The sequence below is a fragment of the Rana temporaria genome, chromosome 9 (assembly GCF_905171775.1).
Source record: "Rana temporaria chromosome 9, aRanTem1.1, whole genome shotgun sequence".
Taxonomy (NCBI): Eukaryota; Metazoa; Chordata; class Amphibia; order Anura; family Ranidae; genus Rana; species Rana temporaria.
In genome coordinates, this window is record NC_053497.1 from 78,463,567 (window position 1) to 78,483,073 (window position 19,507).

Genomic DNA, 19,507 nt, shown 5'->3' on the forward strand with positions numbered 1-19,507 from the left:
ACCACCGGGACTCCCAACCCACCCGCAGACTTAGGACGTTGCAAAATGCGGAGAGCCAGCCGGGGGCATTTCCCGCTCCAGATGTACTGGATGAAAAGGCTGTTGAGGCTTGAGAAGAAGGCCCTGGGCAAGGCAATCGGAACCATCTGCAGGAAAAACAGAATTCTGGGGAGTACATTCATTTTCAGCACACTGACCCGGCCCATCAATGAGAAGGCCGCCTTATCCCACCTCTTTAGGTCCACTCTAATGGTCGAGAGCAATGGAGCGTAGTTACACTCGTACAGCTGAGCACAGTTCGCTGGTAGTTGAATCCCTAGATACTTCAGGGAGGACTGGCACCATGTAAACGAAAAAGCGGATTGCAGCTGTGTGCGCAATCCCGGGGGGATATTCAGTGACAGGATCTCCGACTTGGCATAATTTATTTTAAAATTTCATAAGAGGTGGAACTCCGCCAGCTCCGCCATAATGTTAGGCAAGGAGACCAGGGGTTCAGACACATAGAATAACACATCATCCGCATAGGCGGACAACTTATGCTCCCTCGGGCCAACCCTAAAACCCCTGATATTGTTATTGAGGCATATCCGGCTGAGCAACGGTTCTAACGTTAAGGCGAACACGAGGGGTGACAACGGGCATCCCTGTCGTGTCCCGTTGCTAATCGGAAAGGGGTCAGATAGCAGTCCATTCACCTTAACCCTGGCAGATGGAGAGCTATACAGGGAGGAGATCCAGGCCAGCATATTAGGGCCTAAGCCAAGCTTGGTCAGAATTATCTTCATATATGTCCAGTCCACCCTGTCAAATGCCTTCTCGGCATCAGTGGAAAGCAAAAGACACGGCTGTAAGGCTGCCTGTGATTCCACCCAATGTATCAGTTGGAGCACCCTGTTCGCATCAGGGGGCATAGCCATGCCAGAGGCCAGCGCTGTAAAATACGTGCACATAGGCCCCGATAATTCATCAACATATTTTTTGTAATAGGCGTTGGTATAGCCATCCGGGCCAGGGCTTTTCCCATTAGGGAGGTCTTTCACCACCACCCGAATCTCTGCGACGGTAATAGGGGTGTCAAGTTGTTTGCCTACTGAGGCTTTTAGCTGTGGAAACTGCGCCTCTGCCAAATATTGGTGTATTCGAGCGACCCGTTGCGGTTCGGAAACGCCGGGTAGAGCGTCTGGGAGGTGGTATAGCTGAGCATAGAAATCCCGAAACGCTGCCGCTATCTTGGAGGAATGTACCACAGGCACGCCCGCCGCGGATTTTAGTTTGTGTACATGACCTGCGTCCCGTTGGCCCCTAAGGGCCCTAGCTAGCATCCTCCCGCATTTATTACCGAACTCGTAGAACTTGTGGGTCAGATATCGCAGCCGCGCCCTGATCTTGGAGTCCAGTAAGTCAGCCAGGTCCCGGCGGAGGGAGGCCAGCTCCACCGCCAGCGCCGGGGTGACTTTTTTCTTGTGTGTAAGCTCTGCTGTGCGGAGTTTAGCCAGTAGGGTCTGCAGTTCACCCTCCCTAGCCTTCTTCAGCCTAGCCCCCTGCCAGATCAGCTCTCCCCGCACCACCGCCTTGTGGCCCTCCCAGATGGATCCCATACCCACCTCGCCAACTGTATTCTCCGTGAAATACAGGGACATAGTATCTGATACCTGTTTCTGAGCAACCGCATCATCCAGGATGCCGTCGTTCAAGCGCCATGACCATGTCCGTGCCTCCACCGAGAGGGGACGCAGGGAGATGGACACAGGCGCGTGGTCAGAAATGGTAATGGAACCAATGGAGGCCCGGCCAAGGAGTCCAGGGAGAACTGATAGATCAATAGAAGGTCAATGCGAGTGTACACATCGTGCGTGGCCGAAAAATAGCTATAGTCCCTATCTGTTGGGCGAAGCAATCTCCAACAGTCCACCAGGTGGTGGGTCTGCAGAGACTTCCGGAAACGCTTCAAAAAGGCAAATGAGTGCCCCGAGCGGCCGGAGGAGGTGTCAACAAGGGGGTCCGGGCAGACGTTGAAGTCCCCGCCCAGGATGAGATGACCATCCCGGAAGGCAGACAACGACTCCAGCACCGAGTTCAAAAAGGCGATCTGGCCACTGTTTGGAGCGTAAAGCGTAGCGAGGGTATATTTACGGCCGGAAATGGTGCCCTTGACAAAAGCAAAGCGACCATTAGGGTCCAGTTTTTGGTCCTCAACAATGAAGGGGCAGTTTTTATGTATCGCTATAGCCACCCCCCCCCCCCAATTTGGCTCGGGAGGAGTTGCTAAGGAACCACAATGGGTAAAGGTGAATGGGAAGGCGGGGGACCGAGTCAGTGCGGAAATGCGTCTCCTGTAAAAAAAGAACATGAGCCCCCATGCGTTTCATCTCAAGCCACAACTTACTGCGTTTCATCGGTGAGCCCAGACCGCGGACATTATAGGATACGACCTTCACATCAGCCATCGCAATTGAACCCAGAGAGGGGGCGCCCGACCGCCAATGGGAAGTGGGAGGGACCGCTCACACAACCCCGCCAGCAGACAGGAGCACATAGAACTCACTGAGCCTCGAAGGAGCCTAAGAAACAGAGCACGGTTATAACAGATGCTTAGTACCAGCAAAACAAGGGATGAGGGGGGTACATAGAGAAAACAGTCAACATAAAACAAACAATGTAACAACAAAAAAAAAACACAAGGCCCAACGGGCCTGGCATAGTGCAATAACACCGCCGGTCGGGGACCCCCCCCGTCTCCCAGGGGAGAGGCGGCGGGGTCCAGCGAGCAGAAGTTGTCCCCAAAAAGGGAGCATGACTCCAAGGGAGTCGGCCTATTGGGGGGTTAGTGACGAGGCACAGAGAGAGAGTCCGTCCAGCGACCCGCGGGCGTCCTTTAAAGCAGCGTCTACCCCTGAGACAGGGGAGACTATTGCAACGGCAATCAGGGGGGAATATTATTCAGCAATGTCAGCAACCAAACATAAAAGAAGAAAAGGCAGATCAGGTGCCAGGAACAGCAGAAGCCACAGTTCAGGTCTCCCCTTGAGGGGAGTGAGGAAGTGGTGTGTGGCCAGGTGGGCCTCTCCTGGGGCCACGGCGGCGCTTGCGGCGGTGAGCCGGGAGCCACTGTCCAGGGCGATTAGGTAGAGGTATGTCCAGGGACGACCTCCAATCCGGGATATCAACATGAGGTAACCCCAGGGATTCCAGGAATCGGGGTAAGTCATCGGTGGTACGAAGAGTATGCGTCAGGCCATCCTTAGTGACAGACAGGCTAAATGGAAAGCCCCAGCGGTAGGTCAGCTGGGCAGCTTGGAGAGCCCCCAGAAGGGGTTTGAGCGCCCGGCGCTGCATCAAAGTGCGTCTGGACAGATCCGGAAAGAAAGTAAGCTGTGCACCGTCAAAGTCCACATGCCTGACCCCCCTGACTTGAGTCATAATGCGTTCTTTAAGGGAATACTTGTGCAACTTACAAATAATGTCCCAAAGCTTTTCTGGGTCATCAGAGGGAGGGCGCAGGGCACGGTGTGCACGGTCTATCTTAATAAAGTCCGGTGCTTGTCGGCCTAAGATTTGCTTAAAGACTCCCTCGGGCCTGTCGCTTCAGGCAGGCCTCTAATGCGTATATTCACTCTGCGGCTTCTGTTTTCAAAATCATCCATTTGATCAAGCAGGGCCTCAAGCCTGCGATCTTGCCTCTTGCAATGTTCAGTGAGCGCCTGCAAGGCTGGGGTGGTTTCTTCCCACTGATTTTCCAGAGTCTCCACTCTGCCTCCCAAATGAGCAGTATCCACCTGTAAATCTGCTATATCCTGTCTCAGGGCCTTCTCTACTGTGTGAGCGAATCGCTCCAGGTCAGCCTTAGTGGGGAGAGAAAGTATATGGGAGCGGATGTCCTTGTCCTCCCAGGGGTCCACACCATTCCAATGCTCCTCAATGCTTTCGGAGCTGGAGGCGGAAGGAGAGTGAGGCTGTGTAGAGGCCTGCATGTGCGGGGAGTCTATAGGGGAAGCAGGCCTGGAAGCATGGGGGCCGGGCGCCATCTTGGCTGTACTTGCCATGTCACTGCAGGCTCCAAAGAAGGCTTCCAGCGATCCGGTCCGTCCCCGGGCTGCCTGCTGAGGCTGCGGTGAGGGCTTGCGTTTCGGAGGCATCGTTCAGCGTCGAAATCCCCCCCGGGAAACCGCCGTGTGTGTCGGTAAGAGCGCGGGTCGCACGGAGCTCAGGGAGAGCACGTCCTCACTCGCTCATGCCGCGGCCACGCCCCAATTTGTACTTGCAGTATAAATTTTGCCCAAAATGTATAAAGAAAAATTACAAATTTGCTAAATTTTATAACAGAAACAAAGACATTTTTTTTTTTACAGAATTTTCTTTCTTTTTTCTTTTAAAGTGCCAAAAATAAAAAACCCAACAGTGATAAAATTCCACCAAAAGAAAGCTCTATTTGTGTGAAAAAAAGGACAACATTCAAAATGTGAGAGCACTGAAAGCTGAAAATTGGTCTGGTTATTAAGAGGGTTTAAGTGCCCAGTTGTAAAGTGGTTAAACAGTGTTTCCTCTTTCTAAAGTTGGTAAACCGAGTAAAATAAATATACCTTAACCCAAAGATTGGATGAATTGCTTCCCACCATATGACACAGTTTGTTCCCAGATGGGGTGTCTAGGTGGGATGGTCAATACTCATATTGTATGTTTAGCACTAATACTGCATTAATGGTTCAAGTCAAACTATGACTCATGTTATGACATTGATCTTGTATGCAACCCTCTGCTATATATCCTAATGTATAACAGAAAATACCAATGGCTACTTATCTTTATTTACTTTTCTGTTTTTGAAAAACATTAAAAAAAAATTGAAATTAAAATATTTGAAGTGGATATTCACACAATTTTTTTTTGTGAACATTCTCATATCCTTAAAGTAGAACTCCATGTTTAAAATTACCAGCAATACTATTTCCATTGCAATTATACAGCCTCTGTGCCCTCTAATATAATGTAGTAGTGTTAGCTACATGCGTTATGCAAAAATGTTTTTCAGCAGCAGTATATGCAAGATACTTTCTGCTGCTATAACTAAATAGAGTTGGGCTGAATGCTTTTCCACCATTCAGGAGAAGCCTTGCACTTCTATCAATGTATACAGTTACAGTTTATTCCTAAAAAGTCAAATTACATGTGGTTCCCAGGAGGACAAGTACAGAAAGATATAAAGCTGTCTCTTTACAGACTGAGGGGCAGATCCACAAAAGGATTACGCCGGCGTATCTACTGATACGCCGGCGTAATTAAAAATTTCCTGCGTCGTATCTTGGTTTTGTATCCACAAAACAAGATACAACGGCATCTGGGATCGATCCGACAGGCGTACGTCTTAGTATGCTGTTGGATCTAAGCTGCAATTTTTCGGCGGCCGCTAGGCGGCGTTCCCGTCGAAATCCGCGTCGAGTATGCAAATTAGCTAGTTACGGCGATCCACGAACGTACGTCGGCCCGGCGCATTTTTTTACGTAGTTTGCATTCAGCTTTTTCCGGCGTATAGTTAAAGCTACTGTTATGAGGCGTACTCAATGTTAAGTATGGCCTTCCTTCACGCCTAGAAATTTTAAATGTTTACGTCGTTTGCGTAAGTCATTCGCGAATAGGGATTTGCGTAGAATGACGTCACTGTCGGAAGCATTGGCTTGTTCCGGGTTAATTCCGAGCATGCGCACTGGGATACCCCCACGGACGGCGCATGCGCAGTTTTAAAAAAATCTGTTTACGTCGGGTCACGACGTATTTACATAATTCCGCGCCCTTACGCCGCAAAAGATACACTACGCCGTTGTCACTTACGGCGCGAATTTGTTGAGGATTCGAAACAAAAAAAGTAAGTTACAGCGGCGTAGTGTATCTTAGATACGCTAAGCCCGGCGCAATAATGCGCCATTGTACGTGGATCTACCCCTAAATGTGTAGCAAAAAAGAGCTACTACAGTGTTTTTTCCAAAATGAATGCTAACCACAAATGGATGATTTAAAAGAGCTTGTCACATTCTTCACTTTTCACTGGTAATTGAGACCCACACAGTGAATTTTTTTTTTTTTTTTTTACTGTTTTTAAATTTTAAGTTTAAAATTACTGTTTATAAATTAATGAATTTTAGCCTACTTAATGGTTTTCTAGTAGGTTAATATATATATATATATAAACAAATAAAGATGTTACTTTTGTTTTACATCTTACTACATTACTGTGAACCTTGAGAAATGTTCAGTTTGGTAATACTTATATGCTTTCAGTTCCACTAACAGCATTTCATTCCACCTCTCTTAAATCAAATATTTTCTACATTTTCATTTAAGAAGTGGAGAAAATAAACAGTCTACTTTTAAGTAACTATGGCTAAATTCATATTATTAAATGATTTCTAGCTAAATTTCTTTTTGATACAACATCACAATGCAAAATAATTGTCATTCAAATATGTTACAGCCTTCAATTTAAAAAAAATATGTTTTGAATTTGAATCTCTGGTTGTAAAACCAATAAGACATGGAAGAAAAGATGAAATTACAATTTGAACAGTACCGCAAGATGACATATGGTTTTGAATGATTAGCAGTTTAACATAGGCTTTTAAAAACTGTGCAGTAAAAATGCCATTGACAAGACTCAGCATCCTATTTCAATGCAAATGTACTGCTTGCTACATTGTTCAAGCTTCCTCTCATAAACACGCAAATGATACTCTCTTGTGAACACAGAGGAAAAAAACTCATCACTGTATCAATGCAAAGAAAAAATTGTAGGAAAACAATGCAAATTGTATAAACCAAAGTATAGTATCTGATTCAGTAGTAATATTTTCAAAGTGACTATAGTTTACAGTTTGCAAGTTTTACATTACAAAATTAAAAACATACAAAAATATACATACATGATCAATGTACATTACCATTTTACATAGTCAAACAGTGCTTGCAAACTTCAGCAATTACAGGATATAGTCCCGCAGGCAAATGTAATTTCAACTTAATGCAAAATCATTTTTATCATAGTCAACCATATGTTCATCTTAAATGTTGTTTCTTTCTCAAATAAAAAGACCATAGTAATAGGATAATCCTAATCCCCACCCAGGTAAATCTGTCTCAGTGAAATTTATACCCACTGAGAATACAAATGTTTATTTTAATCACTATAGGCATTTTTTTTTTTTTTTGCATCACCAGTTACCATAACTAAAAAAATGTAACAAGTGAACTGAACTGAAATATTTATTCATAGGGCAATGGTTATTCATACATAGTTTATATTTTTCAAGGTGAAAAAAAAAACATTTGCTAAGTATTACAATTTAGGCTTTAAGTTAAAGGTGGTCACATACCAGCAAAATGCACTTTATATAAAATAAAATAACAATAAAATAAAAGTTACCAGAAGCATAATGCACATTTTTATATAACCTCAGTATAGTAAATACAGGCTATCGAGCCATACCAAATGTAAAGCAGAACCCCAATCAGGACACAAATTATCAGTTAGAAAAGCGCTTCTTTGGGGTTCAGCCACTTTGGACATTTGTAATGGTTGGCCTGAGATGACTTAACTCCTGTGCATATGTACTGGAATTCATTCATTCTTGCACACGAGGTATGCAGAGAATGTATAATGAGCTGCAATGTAATATATTTAAGGTATTGGCACTGGAAAATAGCTATGGCCAACCCAGATAGCAAGGATAACTTGCCACAAATTTGTGGCAGTGTTGAATTGTAAGTCTGTTAACTTGCTGCACATTTCTACTGGCAAGCTGTACACTTGAAAAGCACTTGAAGCACATGCTCTAGTCGACACTTTTAAAATTTGCAGCAAATTTGCATGGCAAGTCTCTAGCTAAAGCAAAGTTGCAGTGGTTAGTCTACAGCAAGAGCTCTACAAGTCTACAGCATGAATATTCAGTCTCGGTGACCCCTGTGGTGTGATGAGAAGTTTTGGAACTACATTTCCCATGATGCTCAACTACACTGCAGAGTGCATGAACATCATGTGAATTGTAGTTCCAAACCATCTGGGGTACCAAGGTTCATCATTACTGTTCTGGAGTCATGCAATGCAGACTTGCTGTAATTGTGCAACAAACATGTGAAGCCTGGCAAGTCTAGCAATAGCTTAGCAAGTCATTTTCAAACTTTCAGCACAATTTCTTGCTATCTGGGAAGGTTACAAATACATTCTTACTGGGTGAGTGGATATTTACAGTTATTGCCTGTTTGTTCAAATCACAATGCAATCTGATTAACTGTAGGCAACACTACACTTCCTGTGCTTGATTTGCTTTCTGTCAGCAAAGTAAAAACAATGATCCTGACTGTTTTTCATGTAATTTGCTTTTATTAGCATTCAGAAGATAACATTAAAGGTATAAATCATAGACATTTAGCATTGAGTTTTCAATAAAAAAGGCATATAATCAACAAATAGTACAATAGGTATACATATTTTGGATAATTCATGTAAGATAACTTCTCCATAAAGAAGCAAAAATCGCAGACAGACCATAAGAGGAATTAAAAGCATCAGTCAAACAAAAATAAAGCATATACAGCAAATCAGAGAAGAGAAGCAGGTCTAACCTAGTAAAAGGTAAATCAAATTGGTCATGAGAAAAACAAAATAGATGGGGAGAAGGGCATAATAAGGAAAATGTGACTAGATTAGAAAGGAGGTAGAGGAACGTATAAGGGAGAGAAGAAAGGGGTAAATTGTAACAGGGCACTGATCGCAATCATCCCTTGCCTAGGAGACATCCAGGAAGCATGGACTAAGCTCTAAGTGAATACCTTACAGGTACAAGGTGAAGTTTACAGAGTGCCTGAAATGAACCCATGTCATGGTGAAGGTGTCCACTGTTTCTCTCTCCTTAAAGAGCATTTGTACCATTTGGTATATGGAGTCCACCTCACTCACTCACTCTGAAAGCAAGGGATGTTCTGTCTTGTGTCAGTGCCTGGAAAAAGTGGTGCCAGCCAAGAATTTTCAGAGTAGACCTCTGCCTGTAAGTGCCCAGGATAATGGAGAGAATATTATTTAAGGTTTGTTGAAGATCTTAGTTTCTTGGTTATCTGTGAGTTTGTGATATATTTGCAGGATGTTATCCCAGATGAGAGTAATGAAGGGACGCACACTCCAGATACATGACACTTTGCCAGTTGATGCCAAGTGTCTTAAAAATATACTTGTGATAGAATGATCCATCTTGTAAAGGTGTGTTCAACAATGGTGCCATCAAGATATAATCTTATGGTTGCATTCCTGTGATATAGAGGAGATAGGCATTTTGTGTGTAAATGGTAATATATTATGCCAGTCTAGATCCAGTCTATGCCAGTCTAGATCCTTGTGGCACTGTTAAGGTCTTTCTCTCAGTTTGAGAGAAACCATGAGGCCTGTGGATGGGTTTCAATTGATGGGTAGCAACTGATAAAAGATAGACACTGCATGTTCAGGTATATCTGTTTGAAAAGGTTGTTTTTCAAAGCCAGTATAGGCCCTGGAGAGTAAATTGAGTGGTGTGATAGATTCCAGGTAAGGGGTCAGTTGAAAAAACTCTATCCATGCTGTTTTTGGTTATTGCAGGTTGGTAGGAGCTTCAATAGATTATGTTGTCTATTATGTTGAAGTGATTGAGGCTGACTCTTCTTTTGCCACGCTAAGACATGAAATTGTGTCATAGCTGGGAGAAGCAATAAGTTACCACAGAACGGAATCACAGGACTTGGTCTGATCAAAAAAAGCCCCTAGTTAGGTAGGTGTCCCAAATGTGCAATATACCATTGGCACAATATGTTTATCTGGTTTCTTATCATTAGGTATCCAAAGGAGAGAGGTTAGGGTAGGAGATGAAAGATGTTCCTCTATCATGATCCTCTCTATAGCATGATCCTAATTGAAGAGTCAGCATGCCACTTACACATTTGAATGGTAGACTAATAAAGGCCTTCTATGACCAGATCTTTGCGACCATAAGGGCCTGTTGACCAAACAGGCCCTTAGGATAAGTACAAGCTGCCATCTTCAGAACACTTTTTGTACATTCAATTGCAGCACTATTTACATACTTTATCTCACCATGGTGATCTTACAAACCATGTTGCCCATGGAATATTTGTGTCATTAATATGATAAAGTTTGGGGTTATATATCTGAGCTATAGGCTGCATGTCACAACCTTTGGCTGTTAGAGTCGGTGAACATGTGAATAATATCAAAAGGGGACTACGTTCTCAAAGTGTTTCCAGACATTTTCGACAATGTCACAATAGAAATCCGAGATGTCTAAAATTTTGGGGCTTAGAGAGAGTCGATAGACACTGGAGAGGAGGTAACTATATCCGACACATTAGCCAAAGAGAATCTTTTTGGATTTTTGAGGCTAAAGTTCTTACCCCAGAAGGATTAAATGTCGACTTTGATTTAAATTGCTTTATTTCTAATAAATCATTTTTATCAATTTACTGGGGAGATTGGGATGTTTTTATATGTATTTTTTGTATGCATTTTTTTTCTTAGATATATTAAAATTAAGTTAATATTACTATTTTAATTTTAATTTAATATGTTGCATATTTAATTTATTTTATATTATCATGTACACCTAGATGTGCAATATGTTTATTTTGTATATTGATGAAATGACTGGGGTATCAAACTGCGCCCAACTGATAACCCACTACTGCGCCTGTATGGAAAGAAGTTGAAGCGGCCTAACTGCTGTTTAGATAAATAATATGTGAAATAAAGGAATATACCATATGCATCAAGTGTCAGTACAAGTCCACAGTGCTATCAGAATATACTAATATTCAAATCTAAATACATCTAAGTGTACAATGTGATATCACAACTATAAGTGAATAAACTCATAAAAGATGCAAGCATGCAAATTAGATGAAAAAAAGTCCATGATGCTACAAAAAAAACGTGAAGTATTAAGAGGAAAGTCCATATAACTAAATATAGTTGATCCACTCTTCCAGGGCTTCCACCACACCTCAGTGTTCAGTGCTCCAATCCCCCCTCACAATGGACACTCACCACAATACTATGCCTCCCACTCTCGTGTTTGGCTAACGAGCTTGTAATCAAAATATCTCCGATGTGTCGCCAATATGTAAACTCCGGTGTTAGATTCACAGATGTTTCAAATTGCAATGCAAAAAAAGGAGAAGTGCACAATAGTGTAAAAATGTAAGACCAGTTTAATTAAAACACTCAAAGAAACCTCCAAAAATTGCACTCACAAACGAAATCAAATGAAAAGCTTTGTGTAATAACAGATCGCTGCACACTTCAAATCTTTAGCTGAAGACAGCAGTGGTCACGGCGGACCCTCGATCAACTAGACACTCTCACCGCAATCCTTGGCACAGCACTCCACTCAAACGATACTTCTTAACTCGGAACTCCAAAGCAGCTTAGAGTTGGCTGCAGCTAGTCCTAGATGTAACTTGGTACTTAGACATGGATTAGGCCACGCCCCGACATGTTTCGACTTCCTGTCTTATTCATGGGTGTGGCCAAATCACCTCTTCCCCTCTCTTATATGGTCCGCACTCAAAGATCATGTGGTCAAGTGCAGCCAATGTGTGGCGATTACCACACCGCCTAATGCGTGTGTGTATCGCATCATCTGTACCAGCGAGATCGTCACCCGGTCACATGTTTCCTAGCGACCAATAGGGTAAGACCAACGCCGTCACTGTGGGCGGGAGCTGCGTGTAGCGTCTCCTTCGTCACTCCAGCAACGAGGAGCGCGACCAATCACGTCGCGCTTCTCTCGTAGCCAATCGGTCTGGAGCGGAGCGACGAATGAGAGCAGGCTATCCTCAGGGTGCCGCGTTGTCCTAGCAACGGGGAACGCGGCCAGATGGTCACGCGTACCCCGTAGCCAATGGGCAATATTCACAACAATGCCCCAGACAGAAGTGCAGTGTATGTCTAGTACACTGACACATCACACAGCAGTTTACTTTTAAAACAACAAAGGAAAACTCGAACTTAAAAACTTAAAATTGACAATCAAAAAATGTGTGGGCACAACAGCACTTCTCAAATGCTGAGGATATAAGTATGTTCTCAAATAGGGGGAACGGTCTCTCGAGAGTCCCCGTGACCACCAATCCTCAGCTTTGACACACATATCAATATATAAGCATAAATTCAGTATTTAAATAAAATAAATAAAATACACAACCTATTTTAAAAGTTGAATATACACTATAACTATGATCTGATAGTACATATACTAAAATATATACATATACACATTAAACCAAGAATGCCTATACCCGTTCTTTTGAATAAGCATAAGTCTAGATTGCTGTGTGCATATTATATAAGTAAAATTTAAACAATTAGTATTAACTATATATGGAATGAATGGTTGTTAGTCAATTATGATTACATGTACTACAATTCAAATAATTATCAGACCTCATAATGACCAGATGAATTATGTCTTAGTATGTAACCCCAATACTGACAACTGCAAAAAAGGAGGTTTAAACTGGTGTCGCCCATGCTGGTATAGCATAATATGTTGCAGTTCAGTAGTAGGGAACAAACCAAAAACGAACAATAGGAGAAAAAATTGCATATAAATGAGTAATATAGGCAAGCTACATAAATGAGAAGAATGTAATATATATACATCTCCTAAAGGCAGTTATATGACTCAAGAGTTATTTATAAAGCAATTTAAGCCAACTTCTATATTTAAACCCCGAGGCTGAAGACATTTTAGCAGATATATCCACTGGGTTTCGCGCTGTGAGAGGTCCCTTATTCTATTTGATCCCCTCCAACCAAAGTACACAACGTCGATCCCACAGAATTGGACCAAAGATGGATCCTGTTTATGTCTCTTTTTGAAATGCATGGAGACGCTATGATATTCAAAGCCCTTTTTTATGTTCGCTAAATGTTCAGCGATCCGCACCCTAAGCAGTCTTTTGGTTCTCCCCACATAGAGTAGACCACAAGGGCACCATAATAGATAGACTACATAGGAGGAGTTACATGTGCTGAATTCTTTGATCTCAAAAGAACTTCCATCACTTCCTACCACTTCACATTTCCCCCTGTTATGTGTTTGTACTGTTCGACAGCATATACACCTCCTACAGGGAAAAAAACCTTTCAAATCAATTTTAATAGAAGGATTAGGTGGGTCCAGGATTTTTTGGACAACCCTGTCTCCGAAATTCGGTGCCTTTCGGTAAATAAAGTGAGGCTGCTCTGGTATTACTACCCCTAAATGTGCATCCCTAGCCAGGATGTACCAATGTTTATGGGAAATTGTTTCAATATCCTTATACTGAGCGTGAAAACCTGTTAAAAATCCCCATTGATGTTGATTATTGGAATTGACAGCTTCTCTCTTCCTTAGACACTGTTCCCTTGGTACCTCTGCTACTTCTCGTATAATATCATTCAGTTTTGTTTCGTTGTAGCCCTTCTGTACAAATCTGTGTTTCAACATAGTTGCTTGTTCTACATAATCAGATTCCTCAGTACAATTTCTCCTAACTCTTAGGAATTGTCCTTTCGGTATGTTACTTATCCATGCCGGATGATGTCCGCTTCGGATCGACAAATAACTATTCCAGTCCGTAGTTTTGAAATGTACTTTGGTCTTCAATTTTCCTCTTTGATGTTCAATGTCGACATCGAGGAAATTAACTGAACTCGTACTGATACTATAGTCAAGCTTGATATTATTTCTGTTGTCATTGAGGTCTGTCAGGAACAATCTAAGATCTACCTCCGATCCCTCCCAAATGAGTAAGAGGTCGTCAATAAATCTGAGGTAGAATATAAGCTGTTGTTTCTGATTGTGGAAGATATGTGTATCCTCCCATTCCGCCATGAACAGGTTGGCGAGGCTGGGAGCAAACTTTGCTCCCATAGCCACGCCAACCTGCTGCGAGAAGAAGAAGCCGTTAAACCAAAAATAGTTATGCGCCATGCAGAACTCTAAAGCTTGGCCCAGGAATTTCTTTTGGACATGGGGGATGTCGTCCCTCTTGCTTAACGCCCAATTTAGTGCCAGTGCAGCGTCCTCGTGTTGAATTATAGTATATAGGGACGCTACGTCCGCTGTTACCAAAATGATGTTGGACTCAGGATTGATGTTCAATAACTCCAAAGATGTCAATAAATCCGCCGTGTCTTTAAGAAACGCCTTAGTGTCACGGACACTGGGCTGGAGGAACTTATCTAAGTACTCTCCCAGCCTAGCGGTCACCGATCCAATCCCATTTACAATGGGGCGGGCCGGTGGGACCGTTGGATGTTTGTGAATCTTAGGAAGCGTGTATATCACAGGAGTCCTACACACAGAGGGAGCCAAATAGGCTTTTTCTTTGGCATTTAGGGCATTAGTCTGATATCCCCAACAGACAAGAGCATCTAACTGAGATTTATAATCCTCAGTAGGATCTGAGCCTAATCTCTTGTAGGTGGCAGGATCACTTAACAATGTGGTCAGTTGGTTCAGATAAAAATCCTTATCCATAACGACCACCCCGCCTCCCTTATCCGCAGGACGGATAATGATCTCCTTGTTAGTTTTGAGGCTTCTTATTCCTTCCTTTATGAATTCCGGGTTCACCTTCTTCTTCTGTGGGAGTTCATCAATGTCTTTCAGCACTAACTGCTTAAAGACCTCGATGTAATGGTTATTTGGATTTTGGGGATTAAATAGGGATCTATTCTTAAGGCCACTATCAATGTGCACAGGGGCAACAGTACTCCTCATCGAAGATTCTGCCGGGTGACTCAAAAAATATTTTTTCATATTAAGAGTCCTTATAAATTTATGAGTGTCAATGTACAGATTAAACTTGTTCATGACTTTCCTTGGTGCACATTTTAGGCCAGTGTTTAATATGTTGAGCTCTTTCGGGTTCAGCGCTACTTTACTTAAATTAAAGATCCCTGTATTTAGGTTTTCCTCTGTCTTTTCTTTGGATTGCTTTCGCCGTCCGGCCCTGCAGCCCCTTCTTCTCTTTGGGGGTAGTCCCCATTCTTGAAATGAGGGTGTGGTTGTCCATTCCTGTCCCCCCCCCCTGTTGTGAGTAGTATGAGGGGGTCTCTTCGGGGTTGCTCCTCTCCCCCTCTGCCCTAAAAAAGGCTGTGGCTGATGATAGTAATGGTTGGGTGCAGGGTGTGCATACCACTGTTGATATTCTTGTTGAGGGTAATATTGACCTTGGTTATGTTCACCCTGTGTGTAATAAGGGCGAGGGGATTGATGATTTTGACCATATTGGTAATCATCTCTCTCTCGTCGAGATGCTGCAGGTGATTCAAATTGTGGACCATACTGTCCACTTCCAGAAGCTTGTGAGTCAGAGTTCCGTCTCTGATTTGACAGTAGATGTTCACCTTTCCTCATAGTAGCTTTACCGGTAGTTTGTTTTATCGAACCCTTTTTCTGACTCACAGGGTTTGTTTTTTGTGCAGGTTTAACTCCCTCATTCCTGTTGTCAGTTCCTGCAGCAGTTTGCCATGCAAATATTTTATCATTTTTGAAGTCTTCAGAATCTCGATTGTATTTCTTCACCTTTCTCTTCTGCGTCTCTCTATCAGCCTTCTCCAGTTTTTTCTTCATGTTCGTGTTAAATTCTTTAATCATGGCGGAATCATTAATTGGTACTAATTTGTCTTGTATGATTTTGATTTTTTCATTAATCAGACTCAACTTAATTTGTTTCCTTTTCAGGACCAACTCCTGTAATTCCATCCCCACTTTATTAAAGAATTTTTTCCATTCATCCATATATTTGGTCTCATTGAGACCATCCTGGGGAGTCACCTCCCACCTTAAGCTCCTAAAAATCAGACCCTCCTTGTTATAGTGCTCAAACGTAAACACATCCCACCAGGCTTTTATTTGTTTCTCCAATAGAATTTCCAAAGATTTAAAAATTTTAAAATTCCTGGATATTGTATATTGTATATTGTTTTAGTATTATTGTAGGTTTAAATGGCTCTAAGGACGGTACCGAGCGGCTATTAATTGACATAAGTAAATAGGAGTTGTTCCTGCAATTTACTCTTTGACCACAAGATGGCAAAAGTTTGTTTTATTATTGATGCCATTTGTTCACCTCGGTTTACTGTCATTAAAGTTATCCATGAACTAGACGTGACACGGGATGTGCCACCCAGCGTGCTCACGTCTTGTTAGGATCGTTACCGAGGTAACGGCATCTTATTTATAGGCCAGCGTGTGACGTTTCAGGCTCCGCCCTGCTGAGGAAGTTGTAATAACGCAATGCGTCCGGGGGATAGGAGCCTGCATCTCTGTCGCTCGCTGCCATTCTAAAGAGCCTAACCATCCGATCGTGTGATCGTGTTAACTGTTCGATTTGATGCCCTGGTTTTATTTCTATGCCTGATGTTATTTGGCTAAATGTGAGTAGCCTGAGTTTTTTATACACTATTAAATTATTCAATGTCCAGCGGAAGCTCTTAGAGCTGTGATTTCTTTTTTCATGTCTAGATCCATGTGTATGGCTGATATTTGAGAAACTGAATTACCATCTTGCTGCCTGGCCTGCTTTGTTGGCATACCTGCTTTACTGACCATCTGGTAACACAGTGGTCTAATGCTGAGGTGAGAGTACCCATCTTTCACTGGTGGAGGGATCACTTATAAGTTTTGGTGTGTTCAATTTCACGTGGTGAAGAATCCTTGGAAGTATCTGATTGGATTCCCAATAATTTGGACTTTATTGATTTTCACTGTTTTTCACTTAATAATTTATTTTTGGTTTTGCGCTGCACTATTTTTTCTATAATATATCTGAGCTGTGTACTATTCTAATGCATACTTCAGCTAAACTGGACTACTTGATCAAGTGGGAGCAAGACTTCCAGAAAAGCCTTAAACTTGAGGAGTGGCATTCGATTGCACAGATAGCATCAAAATCTCTCATCAATACTTCAAGTATAGAAGCAAATTATAAGGTTCTCTTGAGATGGTACATGGTGCCGACCAGATTGGTTACCATTGTACCGGGAGCATATTCCAAAGTGTATTAGAGGATGAGGTCGACAGGAAGGAATGGCATACCATATTTGGTGGCAATGCTCCAAGGTGAGGCGATTTTGAACCAGAGTTTACAATAAAAAAAGTTCCCTTACTCAAATCAATCTAACCAAATCTCCAAAACATGCCCTGTTGGGTTTCAAAGTTGATGAAGCCTTGAAAAACCAGAGACGACTCTTCACTTTCGTATTTGTTTTCGCTAAAATCACCATAGCTAGAAATTGGAAGTCCATCGCCATTTTTTTTCTCTTTTTTTTCCCCTTCCTTTTTCTTTTTCCTTCCCCTTCCTCCCCCTTTCCTTCTTATAGATGGATGTCTCCCAGCCAATGGGTCTCAATGCCTACAACCATACCCACCCCCCCACACACACACCCTTTCCTTTACAGATGCAACTGGAAAGGAGGGAAGGTTCAGCCCAAACAAGACCCCATCCTCGAAGACAGCCCCCATCTACCTCATCCTCCCTCCAACCAACATATTACTTACAATCATATTACCTTTAACCTCATGTATCTATTTAACCACTTCCAGACCACCCGTCGTTGTTATACATTGCTATTTTGAAGTGGAATACCGTTGTTGTGGTAGAAGCTAGCTACCATAACCCTGGTACCCTCTTCAAGAACGGGCGGTCCTCTTTTAGATAAAAGTGGTCTCTGCGACGGAGGCGCCGCAAGATCACTTTTATCAGAGGCGGGAGAGGCCCCCCCGCTGCCCTCTGAGCCATCGGCAGTGGCGGAGATGATAGAATCTTCTTCCGTCAGTGGCATGGAGATGAGTGAGGGGAAGATGGCCCCCACCCATCTCAAAAACACCGCTACGTCAAAATATCACTTCCGCCCAATGCTCTTAAAGGATTTTTTTTTAGAATGACATAAAAAATATTTTCTTTTTATTGAATTTTAAACTAAATATGAGATCTGAGGTCTTTTTGACCCCCAGATCTATTATTTAAGAGGACCTGTCATGCTTTTTTCTATTACAAGGGATTTTTTTTTTAAACAGTGTAAAATAAAGTAAAATAAATAGGATTTTTTTTTTAAAGCGCCCCATCCTGACGAGATCGCATGCAGAAGCGAACAAATACGTGAGCAGTGCCCATATAGGAAAACGGTGTTAAAACCACACATGTGAGGTATTGCCGCAATCGTTAGAGCAAGAGCAATAATTCTAGCCTCTGAGGGCCAGATTAAGGTACCTGCGCCGCGGCGTAATGTATCCCGTTTACGTTACACCGCCGCAAGTTTTCAGCGTAAGTGCCTGATTCACAAAGCACTTACCTGTAAACTTGCGGCGGTGTATCGTAAAGACGTCCGGCGCAAGCCCGCCTAATTCAAATGGGGCGTGTACCATTTAAATTAGGCGCGCTCCCGCACCGAACATTCTGCGCATGCTCCGTTAGTAAATTTCCCTACGTGCTTTGCGCAAAATTACGGCGCCCCAACGTGTTTGTGAATGGCGACGTGCGTAAAGTACTTACGCCGTACTTACACCGAAAAAAAAAATTAAATTCAACGCGGGAACGACGGCCATACTTTAACATGGCTGGTGTAAAGTTAAGCAATGAAAAAGATTGCTTAACTTTGCGACAGGAAAAAATGACGTTACACACGCGAGTAGGTTCGTGGATCGCCGTAAATGCTAATTTGCATACCCGACGCTGGAAAACGACGCAAACTCCACCCAGCGGCGGCCGAAGTATTGCAGCCTAAGATCCAAAGGCGTACGAAGCCGTAAGCCTGTCGGATCTTAGCCAAAAGCCTATCTTGTTTGTGAATCACACATTAAGATACGACGCGGCAAATTTGAAAATACGCCGGAGTATCAGTAGATACTCCGGAGTATTTGTTCTGTGAATCTGGCCCTGAAATTTTGAAACATGCAACCTGTAGAATTTTTTAAACTTTGCATATGGAGATTTGTAAGGATAAAAGTTTGTTGCCATTCCACAAGCAGGCACAACTTTGAAGCGTGACATGTTGGGTATTAATTTACTCGGCGTAACATTATCTTTCACGATATAAAAAAAAATGGGCTAACTTTGCTGTTGTCTTATTTTTTTATTCAAAAAAGTGCGCTTGTAAGACCTCTGCGCAAATACAGTGTGCCAAAAAGTATTGCAACAACTGCCATTTTATTCTCTAGGGTGTTATATATAAATAATGTTTGGGGGTTCTAAGTAATTTTCTAGCAAAAAAAAATGTGTTTAACTTGTAAACACCAAATCTCAGAAAGAGGCTCACGGGTCTTATTCTAGGTTTCAAGTTTTTAAAAAAGTCTGCCATCTGGCGATATCTCCATGAAGCTAAAGAAATATTCCCAAGAGACAAAGCCAGCTCAAATAGGGGAGACAGTTTACTCCTTGGAGCAAACCTTGCGCATGCAATATTCCCATCCATACCCCATAATCT